Here is a 19,195-nt window from a genome sequence, read left to right as displayed (position 1 = left end):
CAGCTGAGATACCAGATATGGTTGTCAAGGCAGAGCAGCGGCACAAATTATTTGGTATGATTAATAGGTTGAATAGGAAAAATGGCAGTGTGTGTGTGTGCGTGTATATGCATAATAAATATATGCAAAATATACATATGTATATAAAATTTTTCCCTCCTGATTTCTTAATAAAGGTTTATAACAGAGAAGAGAGGCTTTCTAACAGGAAATAGAAAAAGTGATAGAAAAAGTGAAAATAAACACATAAAACATGTTTTTAAGTTACAAAACTTAGATAATTATTTATGATTACTCTTGTCTTATACACAAATATAGTAGAGGCATGCATTTGACTATTTATGATACAGTTCTGCTAAAAGGAGACATCAGTTCAGTTCAGTTCAGTCGCTCAGTTGTGTCCGACTCTTTGTGACCCCGTGAATCGCAGCACACCAAGCCTCCATGTCCATCACCAACTCCCAGAGTTCACCCAGACTCATGTCCATTGAGTCGGTGATGCCATCCAGCCATCTCATCCTCTGTCGTCCCCTTCTCCTCCTGCTCCCAATCCCTCCCAGCATCAGGGTCTTTTCCAATGAATCAACTTTACACATGAGGTGGCCAAAGTATTGGAGTTTCAGCTTTAGCATCAGTCCTTCCAATGAACACCCAGGACTAGTCTCCTTTAGGATGGACTGGTATCTCCTTGCAGTCCAAGGGACTCACAAGAGTCTTCTCCAGCACCACATGTTCCTAAAAATCACACTGCAAAATCATGCCTCCAAAACCACACTTATGGGAAAAAAATACTTTTAGAGCCACAACACTCAAAGAGTTCATCAATGCAACCCTTTTTTATAGTTAATAAATGCATAAATATGTCTCTGTGTTAGTTACTTATTCATACCTGACTCTTTGTGACCCTATGGACTATAGCCTGCTAGGCTCCTCTGTCCGTGGAATTCTCCAGGCAAGAATACTGGACTTTGTAGTCATTCCCTTCTCCAGGGGATCATCGCGATTCAGGGATTGAACCCAGGTCTCCTGCATTACAGGCGGATTCTTTATCATCTGAGCTACCAGGGAAGCCCCAAATGCATAAATACTACAATAAATATGGCACTTTACCTTGAAAATACCTGAAGAATGCTGGTGGAAGATCCCCTGGAGGAGGGCTTAGCAGCTCACTCCAGTATTCTTGCTGGGAAAATCCCATGGACAGAGGAGCCTAGTGGACTGCAGTCCATGGGGCCACAAAGTTGACCTGACTGATACTGAGCAGCCATTGCTGGTGAAAGTGGATACTGAAAAGGGACTATAGCTTCTAAGGTATGGTAAAGTGGTCAAAGAACAGTTACTGAGATGGATGGAAAGTTTTAACACTAGATGTGGGTGGGTGTGGCCATAATCCTGGGTAAACTGCCTTAGCTGGTAGATGTTTGAGGTGTGAGGCACGTTGGTGTGTTTTTGTATATTTCTAGTTGGCTGCCATTTTCTGCCTGCATCTAGCATGTCTCATGGGTGAGAGTCACCTTATGCTCAAGTTATTTTCAAATACATAAAATGCAGTGAAACAAATTTGTGTGTTCAAAACAAGCATTAGAACTAACAGTATATAAAATTTGACACTGTTCTTGGAGAAATAAAAAACTTTTTATTTTATTGCAATTCAATTGCACAGTCACCAGGGGGAGTAGTAGGTTCACATTTCGCAGCAGCACTGACCAGTGCTTTTCTTAGTTTTGCAGCTGCACATATGGTAGATTATTATCATTTTATGGTTACAGTTATAAGCAATTTGGTAGAAAACGACAGCTAAATTATGCAGTGTTACTTTTATTTGTTTTAATTTTGTAATCTAAATATATATTTTTTTTAATGAGGAAACAAAAGGCAGAATAATTTTTAGTACTAGGAGTAACCCTTCCTGTGTCTTAGTCGTGTGCCACCCAGTGGAGCTAGCATTTCGTTTTTAACAGATTTCTTGTATATGATAGCAAGTGAAGCATATAGCTGAGAGGTTATGTTTGTATTCTGGGGCGTGAATGTTTTCAGCAACATTATCATAACTCTTACTGCTTATTAAAAAGGAGATTTTGCTGGCAGTTGGATTAAAAAATACATAAATTAAAAAATCCTCTACCATCTCCTAGAGCTAGAACAGTCTCAGATTTTATTCCAGGAGCCATCTCTAGAAATGATGCCAAAGCACATGCACTTCCCTGAGCCCCATCAGAATTTGATGCTACTTGGAGTGCCTGCTGGTTACAGGCATCGTGGCCCATCTGCATCTATACATACAGCCCTTTTTTTAATTGAAGGCATGTGCCAGACAAAAGATGTGCAGAGTGCCTCCCTTGGTTGTTTGGGACTTGTATATGCAAAGGGAATGTCAGATAATCGACACCTTAACACCTGTGTTAAAGTCCAGAGTGGAGAGTCATTGCTTTTAAGTCATTTCAAAACAGTTGTTGCACAAATGGTGTAGATGGCCCTAGAAAACAATTCGTTTGGGGGTTATGAAACTGAATATTACTGTCATCTTATTGATACTAGTTGTTAATAAAGAAGAAATTTTATATTGATGGATAACGTAGTCCTTAATTTTATTCAATGTGATTTCTTTTTGTTGTCTACGGTACCCTAACTTACTTCATTTGCAGTATAGCATATGTCATTTTGGATTCATTTCAAAGTGTAATCAAGTCAGGAACTGATTATACAATATTATTGTTTAGTAAATTTCATGTTTCCTTCACATAAAACTGGTATGTATTAGCATTTTAAAATAAAAAGTGACATCATTCAACAGCATTGTGGTGGTGCTCTGAGTGATAGTAGGATGCAAACTCTTGGAGCGTATTAACTTCAATTATTTAAATGTAAAAACTCAGCATTATGATTTGAAAATATTAAAAATGATTTGAGAAATTAGAGGTTTAACAATTATCTTACTTACATTTTATAAAACATATAGGGTCAAATATGTGCATGTGCTCTACGGTTATAGAACGTTAGTCACTTTGCTGGACTAGTTGAAAAACAGAAACTTGGGGATCACCAGCATATATATTGAATTTGAGCTTTGGTATTATATAAGGTCATGGGAAGAGGTAGTGAATAGGTTCTAGGACATTATCTTAGGGAATATTTGCATTTAATGGGGGTAAAGTAAGGGCCAGTCAGTGAAAGAGATTTTAAAAGGAGTAACTGATAAAGAAAAAGCTGAATGGGTCAGTAACTCAAGAGACCAGAAGAGGGAAGAAGTGGCCAGCAAGGAAGATAAAATCAGGCTGCTATGACTGTTGTTGTTGTTCAGTTGCTAAGTCATGTCTGACTCTCTGCGACCCCATGGACTGCAGCACGCCAGATTCCTCTGTCCTCCACTGTTTCCTGGAGTTTGCTCAAATTCATGTCCATTGAGTCATTTTTATATTTAACAATTAATAAATTAGAGGATATTTGTCAAGAACACAGTATAAATAAAATGACAGGACAGGAAAAACATGGTTTTAGGCCAGAATTGAAATGGACATAAGAATTAGAGATAATGATTATGGATTAATTTTTTAGTGTTTTGGTAATGGTAATCGGCTCCTCAGGAAGAAAGTTTTATGTGAGGAGGGAATTTCTTAGGATGCACACTTAGTTGAAGGCTTATGAGAGGGAGCCCAAATCTGTTGAGATCATGAGAAAGTATAATTAATAGAACCTGAATCATATAGAAGAGGGTGCAGTTAGAAATACAGGTGGAGAAGTTTGTCTTAGAAAGCATTCCTTCATTCACTCATTCATTCAACACTTATTGAATGCGAAGACATGAGGGGATGAGATATTGAGATGGAAGCTGGGAGTGTTTAACAAGGTCATGCTGGCCATCTGCCTTCTCAGTGAAACAGGATGTACTTAAAAATGAGTAAATTGATTGCTTGCAGATGCATTTGCTTAAGGTATTACCATTCCATTGTGAGTCTTTTTAAATCCACATCAGACAGTGTTATAATTTGTGTTTCAACTGTCAAACATAATTGAGAAAATTTAAGAGGGGAAAGGAAAGTCTGTTTATCCATATTTGTATTCTTTCTGTTCTTCCTTCTTGATGTTCCAAAATTCTTTCCTACTTAGAGAATCTGTAGCCACTCTTTTAGAATAGATATAAATTGTCTTAGCTGTCTTTCATCTGAGAATTTCTTAATTTCGCCTGCATTTCTGAAGGAAATTTTTGTTGGACACAGAATTCTGAGGTGGGTAGTTCTTCTCTTTCAGCACTTGAAAAATGGGCCACTTCCTTCTGGCCTTCATGTTTTATGATGAAAATCAACTGTCATTCAGTTTTTCCTTTAAATGAAGTTGCTTCTCTCTTGCTTTTAAGATTTTTCTTTGTCTTTAGTTTTCAAAAGTTTGATTATACTATGTCTTGGCATGGATTTGGGGGAGTTTATCTGGTTTGGGGTTTGCTTGACTTCTTGACTGTAGGTTTACAGTTCTTGCCACATATGGGGAATTTTCAGGTGTCAGTTCTTCATATATTTTTTCCAGCTCCACCCTCTTTCTGATCTCTTTCCAGGACCCAGTGACAGGAATGCTGGATCTTTTACTATAGTCTCTCAGATTCCTGAGGCTCTGCTCATTTTCTTTTTCTGATTGTTTTCTCTTTGATATTCAAATTGGGTAAGGTATTGGTTAAGGTATTGGTTAAGGTATTGTTCTGACTTAAGCTTCACTAATCTCTCCTGTGTCCACTCCTTTCTCTTGTTGAGCCCATCCAGGAATCCTTTTGTTCTGGATTTTATATTTTTCAGTTCTTAAATTTCCATTTGATCTTTATATTTTCTGTTTCTGTACTTAGACTTTTTTCATTTGTTTTAAGCATGCTTGTAATTGCTTGTTGAAGCATTTCATGATTGCACTTTTAAAATCTGTATCATTTCAGTACCGGCATCTGTTGATTGTCTTTTCTATCAGGTTTAGATTATCCAGGTTCTTGGTATTACAAATGATTTTTAACTGTGTTCCAGACATTTTGGATAGGTATTATGTTGTGGTGTTATTTATATGATCTCTTTTAGCAGACTTTTTCTGACATCACAGCAGTGGTGAAACAGGAGACTCCACCTCATAACTTTTAGGTGAAAGTGGAAGTTCACGATCTCTATTCAGCCTCTCCAGGGTGAGGTGGGCACTTAATTACTGCTGAGTAAGGGATAGAAGTTCAGCACTGTACTAGCGCTCTGCTGATACCACCCTAGCTGTGGACAGCAGCTTCCCAATTGGCCTCCACTGTTATCGCTGATATGTCACGAAATTCTTGGTTTTGCATTCAGCTTCCTCTGACATCACCCCAGCTGGGAGGGATATCTCATTAAAGGTAGATGGGAGTGGAACTTCAAGCCAAGAGATCTCTGTTAATAATCATGAGGGTGAAGAAGTTGGGGAGGGAGTCATTAACGTCAGTCTTCCCCATTCAGTCTTTTCTGACCCTTCTCCAGCAGAGAGGGGTTGGGGAGTAGAGGGAGTAGAAGTCTGAGCTCCTCACGGAGCCTTTGCTGATGGAGGTGGTGGTGGCATTGCAGTCATTTATGTGATGTTTGGCTCAAGTCAGGCAGTTCTTATCTAAAAGCCTTTAATTTTACTAGGTTCCCACCAACCCCCACCCCCCAATTTTTTTTTTTTTTTTGGCTGATGAAAGTAAGCTCCTCTTGGATTTTCTTTTTGTCAGTGACAGTTGGGATTTCTGAATTGTTTTCTACAACACAGTCCCAGATATACAAAGTAAAAACAAAACTAGGCAACTCTCCTCTGTGTTGTTCCCCAGGTTCTGAGGCTTTCAGCCAGTCTACCATCTCTCCATCTTTTAGAGTCTCCTCCAGTGTTCTTGCCTGGAGAATCCCAGGGACGGGGGAGCCTGGTGGGCTGCTCTCTATGGGGTCGCACAGAGTTGGACATGACTGAAGTGACTTAGTAGTAGTAGTATGTTTATATTGTATATCATGACCACACTTTTAACTATGCGTAATGAGACAAATCGGAGAAGGCAATGGCACCCCCACTCCAGTACTCTTACCTGGAAAATCCCATGGATGGAGGAGCCTGGTAGGCTGCAGTCCATGGGGTCGCTGAGGGTCGGACATGACTGAGCAACTTCACTTTCACTTTCACTTTCATGCATTGGAGAAGGAAATGGCAACCCACTCCAGTGTTCTTGCCTGGAGAATCCCAGGGATGGTGGAGCCTGGTGGGCTGCCATCTATGGGGTTGCACAGAGTTGGACACGACTGAAGTGACTTAGCAGCAGCAGCAGCAGCAGCAATGAGACAAATAGGGTAAATTATGCTTACTTCATCTTGTCTGGAATTAGAAATCCCATTGTACTTAACTTTAATTTTACTCTTAAAAAATGTTTTTTCTGGCTATGTACATTGACTTAATTTTCTGAACATATCCTGTTATATTTTGATGCTTTGTGTCCGTACATGCTAAGTTGCTTCAGTCATATGCAACTCTGCGATACTATGACCATAGCCCGCCAGGCTCCTCTGTGCATGGGATTCTCCAGGCAAGAATACTGGAGTGGGTTGCCATGGTCTCCTCCAGGGGATCTTCCTGACTCAGGGATCGAACCCATGTCTCTTATGCCTCCTGCATTGCAGGCAGGTTCTTTACCACTAGCACCATCTGGGAAGCCCATTTAGATGCTTTACCTTTGTCCATAAGATGGTATATTCCCTTCCAGTGCAGACATGGGTGAATTGATTTATCTAAGACTGATTTTTAAAAAATAAAAAATCACTACTAGATGGACTGAATATATAAAGCTTCTGCCTCCTAGTGGAATTGCTTAAAATAGTCAAAGAATAGAATAGAAATCATTGGCTCTTCAGCTCATTACTTTTGAATTTTATAGTAGATTAGTTCTCTGTTGTTAAGCATATGTAGATAAAATCCTAGGTCTCAGGGATTGTTCTTTTAAATGTGTCCTCTTGTATTAATGTATTTAGTGGTCAATATTGTTTAAAAACAGTAAATCAGAAACTTGACTCCTTGATTTTATTGACACTGTAAAACTTTTCTCCTTGAATATTTTGGACTATTTCTCTATAACTTCTTGAATGGAGGGTCAAGAAGATAATCTGGTTCTTTACCAGTTTTTAAAATGCCATTTTGCTAAACAGTTCACATAAGCTCAATTATATTAGGAACCAGTGAATTGAAGTTGTTCATAAAACGCTTTATTACCCTGAGTCTTTGCAGCATTTGCTGGGTTTAGATAATAAACCTGCACATAGAAGTTACTTAATTTTTCTCTGTGCAATAATTTACATTTGTGAGCAGTATCCCTAGTCATTTTCAAAGAGGGAAGAAATGAGATATTCCTACTACTTTTTCCAGTTTAACCTTAAAATGTTAGATATGATTCCATTCTATAAGAACTCTCCTTTTTTACTCTAGTCATGAATAGTATTACTATTTTATGGAAATCATTTGATTTTTACTTTGAGTTATTGTATTAGTCATATTTTCATACTGCATTAAAAAGTGCTTGCATCTTTGGTGAGGGTGCCTGTCCCCAAGGCCATAGCTAATGGTCTACAATGTTAAACTGAGTTCAGAAGTTATACTGCAGACTTAAGACTTAAAAATGAGGATGGATATCTGTTTGAAAGTAGAAGAGACAACATGTGTTGTTCATTTTTTTCCTGTGGACTTTCCTCCAATATAAATTCTCAATCCCTACAGGTAATACTTGCTAATTGTTATTACTTCAGTAGTCAGCCACAGTAGAAAAGTATTTCTATATACTTTTTTCCCAAAATAAAAGTGAAAGTGTTAGTTGCACAGCTATGTCCGACTCTTTACGATCCCATGGACTGTACCCTGCCAAGTTCCTCTGTCTGTGGGATTTCCCAGGCAAGAATACTGGAACAATTGACCAAAAAGAGAAAAAGCATCATGTTGTAAGGGTAGATTAAAGAGAAGAAGCACAGGAAGTTTAATAATGTATTACACTTCAACGTAAAGAAGGAGGCTGGGAGGGTCTTGGAGATGATATGCGCAGTGTGGTCCCTGGACCAGCGCTTAGCATCCCTCAGAAGCTTATTAGAAATGTAGAACCTTAGGCCTTACCTCACATCTTCTGAATCAGTATCTGCTTTCTAACAAGATTCACAGGTGATTCCTGTGTACGATACTTTAATCCAAACCACAGCTCACTGACAGAGTGACTAACCTTGGGTAAGTGTTTAGCCATTCTGGGCTGCAAATTTATTGGTAAAATAAGACTAATAATAGTACTTTGTTTTTTGTCTTTTGATGATGGTTAAATATGATAATTTCTTTAAAGCACTTAGAAGTGTCCCACACCCCAGCAGAGGTTATACTGAGGTATCAGTTTTTCTTTTACCAACAAATCTGTTTTCATTTGCAAAAATTGTCAGTGAGTGCCAAACTAGATATGTAAGTTGGACCTCAGTGTTTATCTCGGGAAATGTCTTCAGATATTCTAATTCAGTATCTGTTTCTGGTTGTAAGCATTTAATTGTGCAATAGGTGTTGGTGGTCTGTCTGACTCTTATAAAAGAACTCTAATAAGGAACTGAAAAAGGGAGAGATGACAAGCACAAGGCTGATAAGAGCTGGAAGATGAACTGTATAAGGGAAGCATAATGCCCCTGGATTACTTAGTGTGGAAAAAAAGATTTAAGGGACCTCTTATAGTCATTTTACATTTCCACTCAGAAATGGATGATCTTACACAGCAGCATAAATAGTTCAAGCAGACAAATAAAGACATATGAAGAGAGAGAGGTGTGTCATATATATTGATGTTGATAGTTCATGAAGGGTTTTAATTTAATGATAAGAACAAAACTCCTCTTCTTGAAGGTAGGGAGCACAATGAGATGACTTCTTTCTGAGGTGCTTTTAGCCTATTCACTTCAGTCTAGGGAGCTTAGTGTGCAAATTCTTTTCAGTGGTCTGTGTTGTCAGGAATTTACCCCTTTGGAAATTTGAAATGTTCAAGTGTTCATCATTGTTACCATAGTTTGCCTTATAAAGTAGCTTCTGGTGAGGGGAGGGGGTGTGATAACAACCTTTTTTTCTTCGGTTCTAGGCTGGCTCCTGTAACTCAAGAAAGGTTGTATTGATTTAAAGCAGCCTTACAAATGGCTGCTTTAAATACTTATCCTGCAGGTCTAGTTGCAACATGGGACCTTTACACAAAATCTATGTTTTAAGCAGGTTAGAAACTAGATAAAATGCGTGACTTTCACTAGAAATGCTTTTGCAACCTTGTCTTTAACATTTACCATGATTTCTTGAAAAGACATGTATCCTTAGAGTATTATGTGGAAAGGAAACTGGTATTAAGAAATTAAAATTCTAAGCAATCTAGTACACTGATAGCCTGCTTTTTAAGGTATCTGCATATGAACTTTTAAATAAGCATACTTAGCTTTAAAGTTGGAGAAATAAATTTTGGGTCTTCATTTACATAGCTGATTTTCTAAAAAACCTCAGAGTTCAGTGATCTGAGCAAAGACATGATGTAGAGCTTTACTCTTAGTTCCAAGTCTGTCTCTGCCCCATTTTCTGTGACTGCAAGAAATAAGGTAAAGACTGTAATGCTACGAAAACTCCCATAAAGCTAGTTATTAATATATACTCTAATTAGATATCTTTCAGTGGCTTGTGTTTTTCAAACAGAACAAGTAGAGTTCAGAAGAAAATGGGTGAGGCGTTTGACTCTTTTTTCCTTTGTAAGTGTCCATAATATCAAGTTTTCCCCTGTTTGATTTGGAGATTTATTTCCCTTCCTAACAGGTTACTCTTGTCAGGAAATTGAAAAACACTGTGGCTATGCACCTAATTTGCCATGAATTTCTCTTTTAATTAGATGGAAAATTTCAGACTTGTATCAGTGGGTTGTACCCCAGTACAGATCACAGTTTAATAAAAGGGTATCAACATTCATATGAAATTTTTGTCTAGCTATGCTAGTCAGTGCATCTTGGTATCAGTTTTTCTTTTACCAACAAATCTGTTTTCATTTGCAAAAATTGTCATTGACTGCCAAACTAGATATATAATTTGGACTTCAGTGTTTATCTCAGGAAATGTGCCCCTTTTTTTGAAAAGGGAAATAAGGTAGTGATTGTAGAGTGAGAAATATAACATGATCAGAAACCATATTTGCTTCAAGATAGGAAAGTCTTGTGATGTCAGAACAATTTAAAGTTTTTAATAAATTTGTATTTTTAGGCGTCTTCTTGGCTACAGACCACACAGCGTGTCTTTGGTTTGTTTTGATTCCAGATCCAAACCTCACATGAAATTGAGGCCCTCCTTTACTCCTTTACTTTTATGCCTTTATTCATTCCTGTATCATTTTAAAAATGGCTGCTATGTACTAAAGAGATAGCAAGCTTAATATACTATGATTTCAGAAACACACAGGCCACTTCAACTGATAGTAATATAATCATATAGTTTTAACTGTATCTATTTACTATAATAAAAGTACTTAACTCTGCCTGAAGTTCAAAGTTAGGAGGAAAAGGTGACATAAAGCTAAGTTTGAAAGGATAAGGAGGAATTTCATAGAATTGGGATCAGGCAAAACATTTTAAGCAGAATATACAGTATGTGCTGTCTTTATATAATAAGTAGTATGTTGGGGTACAGAATGAAGGGAGTCCCTGCCATAGTGAAGATCTTTGAGTTCTAGATTCCCTTGAAAGCTTGTGACTAATGGATGGCACAAGGTGACTCTGAGTAAAAACAGCTCTTTCTTTCCAGGATCTTCTCTCTAAAGTGAAATAGAATCTATCAAAACAGTGGGGGAAGTTGTGAACAAACTTGTATTCTGGCGAGAGTCACTGTAGCTGCCTTAACGTCATCTTCAACTGGTGTGGCCCTTGCAGCACTGAGCCCAGTTGACACATCTTTTTATCAGTTCCTCTTCTCTGCCTGCCCTTTACATGTAGTTGTTACATTGGCCCTCTTCTCTTAATTTAAACACTTCTTTCTCCAAAAGGGTTTTCCTCATTCCTCAGTCATTTGGGTCCCCTTAGGAAGTACTTGCATTAACAAGAACATTAATGTTCTTGCTGTTGCTTTCATTATTTGTTATCTTAAGTATGTGCTTGCTTACCTGCCCTCCTCGCTGGATAACAAGCTCCCTGCAGAAGACAGTGTTGGTCTTGTTCATCATTTTATGTCTAGTACCTGGCACAGTCTGGGTTATTAATGTACTCAGTAAATATTATTCAATAAATATTTATTGAGCACCTATTATGTAGGCTAAGGAATTCAGCAGTAAACAAAACAAGTATTCCTGCCCTCATGATACTTATTTGTTGAATGAAAGAAAGAACGAACAAGCAAACAAAACTGAATACTTTCCTAGACAGTGTTAAACATTCTCATGTCTTTGGCCACCGCATACAAAATGATTAACTCCCAAATCTCTATTTATGCTGAGACCTCTTCTCTGAATTCCAGGCCCAGGGCTTCAAGTGTCCCAATTGGCCATCTCAGTGAATTGCTCCCCAAGCATCTCCAACTCAGTGTGTCTAAAGCTCCACCCCTTCCCCCATACCTTTTGTTTGTTCTTCATTCCCTATCTTGGAAAATGGAAATGTGCATCACACAACTTTCTACTCAATTCATAAGCTGATTTCGTCTTAAATCAGCCAAATCCGCCCCCGCCCCCGGTTTCCTACCATTATTACTTCAACTCGGACCCCTCTCATCTCTTCCTTTATACTGTTGTAGCCAATTCTAACTGGTTGCCTTCATTCCATCTTCAAGCCCTCCAGTCCGCCCTTCACATTCCTACTAAAGGGATATTTGCAACATACAAATTGGTTGTAAGATATCAATGGGTTCCACAAAAATAAAATTCAAACAACTTAGTAAAACGTTCAAGATCTGGCCCCTGTTTGTCTCTCTCTGCAGCCTCTTCACTCATTCTCCTTACTCTCAACCAGTCAACCACCCATGCCATCATATTTGCAGTTCCCTTAACGTGCAAATCGGTTTCATTTCTCTGTCCTTTGCTCCGGATGACCCTGCAGCCAAGGGTACTCTCCTTCCTTCCTACCCAGTGCATCTGTAAACTCCTTTTCCAGAATTCACTTCATTTAATATACTATAAAAACAAAAAGAACACAGAGAAGTTTTTTTTTTTTACAACTCTTTATCATGACAGTTTTCAAATATATCAGTTCAGTTCAGTTCAGTTGCTCAGTTGTATTTGACTCTTTGCAACCCCATGGACTACAGCATGCCAGGCTTCCCTGTCCATCACCAACTCGTTGAGCCTGCTCAAACTCATGTCCATGGCATCGTCGAGTCGGTAATGCTGTCCAACCATCACATCCTTTGTCACCCCCTTCTCCTCCTGCCCTCAGTATTTCACAGCATCAGGGTCTTTTCCAGTGAGTCAGTTCTTCACATCAGGTAGCCAAAGTATTGGAGCTTCAGCATCAGTCCTCCCAATGAATATTCAGGACTGATTTCCTTTAGGATTGACCGGTTGGATCTCCTTGCAGTCCAAGGGACTCCTAAGAGTCTTCTCCAACAGCACAGTGCTCAGCCTTCTTAATGGTCCGACTCTCAATACACGACTACCAGAAAAACCATCAGTTCAGTTCAGTCGCTCAGTTGTGTCCAACTTTTTGCAACTCCATGAACCACAGCACGCCAGGCCTCCTTGACCATCACCAACTGCTGGAGTCTACCCAGACCTATGTCCATTGAGTTGGTGATGCCATCCAACCATCTCATCCTCTGTTGTCCCCTTCTCCTGCCTTCAATCTTTCCCAGCATCAGGGTCTTTTCAAATGAGTCAGCTCTTCGCAGCAGGTGGCCAGAGTATTGGAGTTTCAGCTTCAACATCAGTCCTTCCAATGAACACCCAGGACTGATCTCCTTGAAGATGGATTGGTTGGATCTCCTTGCAGTCCAAGGGACTCTCAAGAGTCTTCTCCAACACCACAGTTCAAAAACATCAATTCTTCAGTGCTCAACTTTCTTTATAGTCCAACTCTCACATCCATACATGACCACTGGAAAAACCATAGCCTTGACTAGATGGACCTTTGTTGACAAAGTAATGTCTCTGCTTTTTAATATGCTATCTAGGTTAGTCATAGCTTTCCTTCAAAGGAGTAAGCATGTTTTAATTTCATGCTGTAATCTCCATCTACAGTGATTTTGGAGCCCAGAAAAATAAAGTCAGCCACTGTTTCCACATCTCTTTGCCATGAAGTGATGGAACTGGATACCGTGATCTTAATTTTCTGAATGTTGAGCTTTAAGCCAACTTTTTCACTCTCCTCTTTCACTTTCATCAAGAGGCTCTTTAGTTCTTCTTCACTTGCTGCCATAATGGACCTCTGTCAGCAAAATAATATCTCTGTTGGCAAAGTAATGTCTCTGCTTTTTAATATGCTGTCTAGGTTTGTCATAGCTTTAAAGCTATGGAGCAATCTGCCATGCTTCCAGTTTTCCTCCTTTTATTTGTGATGAAGTAATGTGATCAGATGCCATAATCTTAGTTTTTTGAATGTTTTAAGTTTTAAGCCAGCTTTTTCACTCCTCTTTCAATTTCATTGAGAGACTCTTTAGTTCCTTTTCACTTTCTGCCATAAGGGTGGTGTTATCTGCATTTCTTCTAAAGGATTCTTGCCCACATTAGTAGAGATGATGTTCACCTGAATTAAATTCACCCATTCTGGTCCATTTTAGTTTGCTGATTCCTAAAATGACGATGTTCACTCTTGCCATCTCCTGTTTGACCACTTCCAGTTTACTTTGCTTGATTCATGGCCCTAACATTCCAGGCTCCTATGCAATATTGTTTTTTGCAGCATTGGACTTTACATCACCAGTCATATCCACAGCTGGGTGTTGTTTTTACTTTGGCTCCATCTCTTCATTGTTTCTGGAGTTATTTCTCCACTCTTCCCCAGTAGCATGTTGGGCACCTACCAACCTATTTCAAATATATAGAAAGGTTAACAAACTCGTGCAACGAACCACCCTATACCTGCTCCCTAGATTCCACACTTGTTGACATTTTGCTCTTTTTGCTTTGTCTCCTCATATATATGTTTATATATGTATATATATACATGCACACAAATCTATGTACATATTTAGGTTTTAGTTCTATTATAAATTTATATAAATAAATTTACTTACAGATATAAAATTTATTTTGCGCTTTTTCTTCCCTAAAGTGGCAGCTGTTATATGTCACCCTAAATATTTCACACTCATAAGAATAATATTTCTCTTTATAAACCATATTATAAACCACCTAAGAAAATAAGCAGTAATTCTATAATAACTTTTCCTGAGTCTATATTCCAATTCTCCTAGTTGTCCCAAGAATGTCTCTTATAGCTATTTCTCTTCCTGAGCCAAAATTCAGTCTGACTGATGGGTTGTATTTGGTTGTGTCTTTGATCTCTTAATCTGGAATAGTCCTACCCTCTTTCTTCCACATAACGTAACTTTTTGAAGAGTTCAAGTGCTTTGCAAAATCTCCCACATTATGGATTTGTCTGATGCGTGTGATGCGTGTGGTGTAACTTATCCCTTTGTTTCTTTCAATTCCTGTTAAATGGGAGTTAGATTTCAGATTTGGTTGGGTTCAAGTAAAGCATACTTGGCAAAAATATTTCTTAGGTGATGTTGCCTGGTTCAGACACTAGGAAGTACATAATTTCTGCTTGTTTCACTACTAGTAATCCTAAATTAATTTACTTTGTTTAGATGATGACTACCAAATTTTACCATTTAAGGGTCATTTTCTTCTTTGCTGTAAATAATTAATCTTAACACCATATGAATTTCTTATTTATTAACCTTTTACCTACTGATTTTAGTATCAACTAATGAGCCTCACCTGAATTAGTTATTACATTGGGGATTACAAAATGGTGATTTTTAAAATTTGACCATTCCTCCTATATAATTAGCATTTTTCTATAAAGAAGGACTTTAATTTTTTCCCCTTTCACTCTTTTCTTCTTTTGTGAAGTACCGCAATAGACTGGTGGATTTTTGTAAACTTAATTTGCTATTAATGAGTCATTCTTTTTGATGCTCAATTTATCCCAAATTTGGCCAAAAAGCCCCAGCTGAGAGGGACTGAGAGTTCCCTTTAGATCTGCTGCTATTTCTTTGATATGCCCTCATCTATTTGTTTTAAACACTTTCTTGCATTAGAATAAGAGTTTAGGATCACTTTGTACTTTCCCTGTCCCAGCCATTGAAATCAGCCTTTTTTCTAAGGAGTCTTGGTTCCCTAAAAAGGAGTTGTTTAAATATATATATATATATATATTTTTTTTTTTTCCTGTTTTGTCCTCTCCCGGAGACCTTTTTTCATTTCATTTTGTATTAGATCAGGAATTACATGGTAAACCACCAGATTCAGGTGTCCTAGACCTCTGAGGCAAGGGTGGGATGGGGTAATGGGAGTGGTCTCCACTGCGCCAGAGAATGCTTCCAGTTTGAGACAGTTAGTTGCTTAGGCAACATGCTAGTAGCACATGCTGTCTTCTGTTCCTTCTCCTTCCACCCTTGATTTTTCTCTCACAGAGTTTGTTAATCTTTCATCTCCCTATTCATTCTGCCTCAATCTCTAGTTTTAGTATTTTTCTATATAATGCATTTTGGGGTTAAAGGTTTTAAGCTTTGCAAAATCACCATTTCCAGCAGCTGTTTTAGCAAATTAATTTGATGTTTAGGTTTAGATATGATAGTGCTTAATATTAATTTATTTTTCTGTTGGGAAGCTTTATTTCTCTAATGAGATCATGAGGACTGCTGTTTCTCTCAGTTCTTGAATCACAGTTGAGCAGACCTGCAGTGCTGGGTTCACATCGTGGTTGGTGCACACCTTCCCTTAGGTTGAATTCATCCATCTGTTGCATTCTGCCCCGTCTGTTGGCCAGGACTGAGTTAAATATGTCTTCTTTCTCAGTATCTCCCATCCCCCCACCATCAGTTAAGAAGGCATTTTACCCACATTTTCCTCACATAAATCTCTCACTACAGATGGAGGATTGTAGTCTCATTGTGCTAGGGAGGAAGGAAAATTACTGTTTTGCATGTACATATATTTTGGATTTTACAGGAAAGGGGAGGGCATTTCAAAATCTGTTGAATCAATACAGATATAAAAAATTGATAAAGTTAGGACTGCCTGTTTTATATTCTGCCACATAGCATGTATTTAAATGAATTTGCCTATAATTTGCCTTCAAATGCTGACATTTAACTCTTAAGCTGTATAATTGTGCTAACTTTTTCATGAATAAAATTCATATTCTGTGTCCAGGCTAATATGTTCATCTACTGTAAACATTATTGCTTATGGTAACAGCAAGAATAAAAAATTCTTTTTATATACATCATATAGCTGGCAGAGACTCTTGGGACCGCCACAAATCATTCCTGTCTTTTTGAGATTAAGAAAAAGCATGGGAATGTAAAACCAACCTGGTTTGATATAGATTGAGAGGATATTAGCTTATTTAGACCACTGTACATTGTTCGTTGTTGTTTTTTAAGATGTTGAGTGTTAAATCTTCTCCTGTTTAATATATTCTTTAGCTTAGTAACCAGCCTTTCATTATGAACCAGCTCGTATCCTACAAGTCATCTCTGGCTCCTTTTTTGTTAAAGGTTAATAATGAGAATAATGAAGCAATTGGTTATTTATGCAGTCAGGATTGGCAAAAGTTATTAGAATAGGAATCTGCCCAGGAGCAATGATTAGGTTATGAAAATGTTAAGAAGAATACTGAAGCCAGTCACCATTTTTGACATTTAAGAAATACTATTCCCACCCTTAATCATGATGGCCTGTTATAAAGGTATTTATATAGACTAATCTCATTGGACAGTAATTTTATACCAATAGCATTCATAATTAGGTGTTGAGGGGAGACTCTGAAATGACCTGAGAGAAAAATGGGCCTGGGTAAGGAATTACCACAATGAGAAGTATAGAACAGAGAACTCACCCTTGAATAGAATTACCTGTCTCCCAGACACCTGATCTGTGCAGTCTGAGCATATTCTTCTTGAGTATTTTGCAAATTTGCGAAACTGTGGGAGAGGGTAACCCCAAGTTAGGTTGCCGTGTTCTACATGCTAGACTGTAAAACACGTAGGGAAGTATATGGGAATAAAATTTTCTGCTGTTGCTTTTATTAATGCAATATTGACTTAAATGACATGCAAAACCAAAGAGAGCCAAATCTAATTATAATCTTATGTTTAGTATAGTTAGAACTTTCTATGTAAATTAGGCAGTCATTGCTTTGATCAAAACAGTTTCATCACTTCTACTCTGAATTTTTGTTAACAGCTTTATTGAGATATAATTCACATACAGTAAAAATCACCTGTTTGCAGTAACCACTGTTTGCAGTGGTTCGAGTATATTCCCAAAGGTGTGCAAAGACAAGCATCTAATTCCAAATCATGTTCATTACCTACCCCACAAAACTCATACCCATCAGCAATTGCTTCCTGTTTTCCTCCTCCATCTTTTGGTAACCACTAATATACTTTCTATCTATATGGGATTGCCTCTTATGGACATTTATCTCCCTGCCCTTTAACTCATATAATGAATATTTCAGAAAATTGGAGAAGGGGGCAGGAAATGAACATGGATAAGTATAACGCTTATTTGTGATCTGGTATACTTAAATTGGTAAAGAATCTGCCTGCCAATGCAGGGGGCAAGAGACATGCATTTGATCCCTGGATCTGGAAGATCCCCTGGAGTAGGAAATGGCAACCCACTCCTGTATTCTTGCCTGGAAAATTCTATAGACAGAGGAGTCTGGCGGGCTTCAGTCCATGGGGTCGGGTCAACATGACTGAGTGACTTAGCACACACAAAAACACACACATACTTGGAATTAAGTTTTCTTTTCCCTGGCCCTGGCTCACTGGAAGACCTATTTTAAACAACAACAGTAGCATGCATAGAATATGTAGCCTTTTGTGTCTTAACTTCTTTAGCATATTAATGTATTCAGGGTTCATTCATACAGTAGCATGTAGTGATACTTTGTTTCTTTTATGATTGAAAAATATTTCATTTTATAGGTATACCACATTTTGTTTATCCATTTATCACTTGATAGACATTTGAGTTGTTTTCACTTTTTCACTGTTATGAATAATGCCACTTTGAATATGCATATACAAGTTTTTGATGTGAACCTATATTTTCAGTTCTCTTGGAGAATTGGAGTGGAATTGCTGAGTCTTACGGAAACACTGTGTCTAATTTTTTGAGACACGGCTAAATTATTTTCCAAAGCAGCAGCTTTTTACATTCCCCTCAGCTGTGTAGGAGGGTTCTGATTTCATCATATTCTTGCCAGCACTTGTTATTGTCAGTCTTTTTGATGATAGCCATCCTAGCAAATGCAAAGTGGTATCTCAGTATGGTTTTGATTGGCATTTCCTAGTGGTTAATGGCTAATAATGTAAAGCATCTTTGCTTACACTGCTTAGACATTTGTATATTTTCTTTGAGGAAATGTCAAAGTCCTTTGCCCATTTTTAATTAGGTGATAGTTTTTTATTGTTGAGTTATGTAACGCCTTCATGGGCTTCCCTGGTGGCACTAGTGGTAAAGAACCACCTGGTAATGCAGGAGACATAAGAGATGCAGGTTCCATCCCTGGTTCTGGAAGATCCCCTAGAGGAGGGCATGGCAACCCACTCCAGTATTCTAGGCTTGGAGAATCCCATGGACAGAGGAACCTGGCAGGCTAGAGTTCATGGGGTCACAAAAACTTGGACATGACTGAAGCAACTTAGCATGCACATACACATAACATCTTCATATTTATAGATACCAGACCTTTACCATTTGTTCAGTTCAGTTCAGTTCAGTCGCTCAGTCATGTCCGACTCTTTGTGACCCCATGATGATTTGCAAATATTTTCTATGATTCTAGATGTTGTCTCTTCAATTTCCTAATAGTGTCCTTTGAAGCACAAAGTTTTAAAATTTGAACTCCACTTTATTTATTCTTTGTTGCTGTGCTTTTAGGTGACATTGCATAATCCAAGGTCACAAAAATTTTGCTTTTGTGAAACTTATAGTTTTAGCTATTACATTTAGGTCAGTAATCCATTTTCAGTTAGTTTTATTTATGGTGTG

General features: G+C 38.0%; 1 protein-coding gene across 5 annotated transcripts in view; it reads left to right on the top strand.

Moving 5' to 3' along the window:
- KIAA1328 (KIAA1328 ortholog) overlaps nucleotides 1-19,195 on the top strand; it is a 427,554-nt gene that overhangs the window by 138,704 nt on the left and 269,655 nt on the right. The window lies entirely within an intron of this gene.

Source organism: Bos javanicus, chromosome 24 (assembly GCF_032452875.1).
Source record: "Bos javanicus breed banteng chromosome 24, ARS-OSU_banteng_1.0, whole genome shotgun sequence".
In the NCBI taxonomy this organism is placed as follows: domain Eukaryota; kingdom Metazoa; phylum Chordata; class Mammalia; order Artiodactyla; family Bovidae; genus Bos; species Bos javanicus.
Note: the sequence above shows the minus strand (reverse complement) of the source record. Positions and strands in the feature narration are given on the sequence as shown.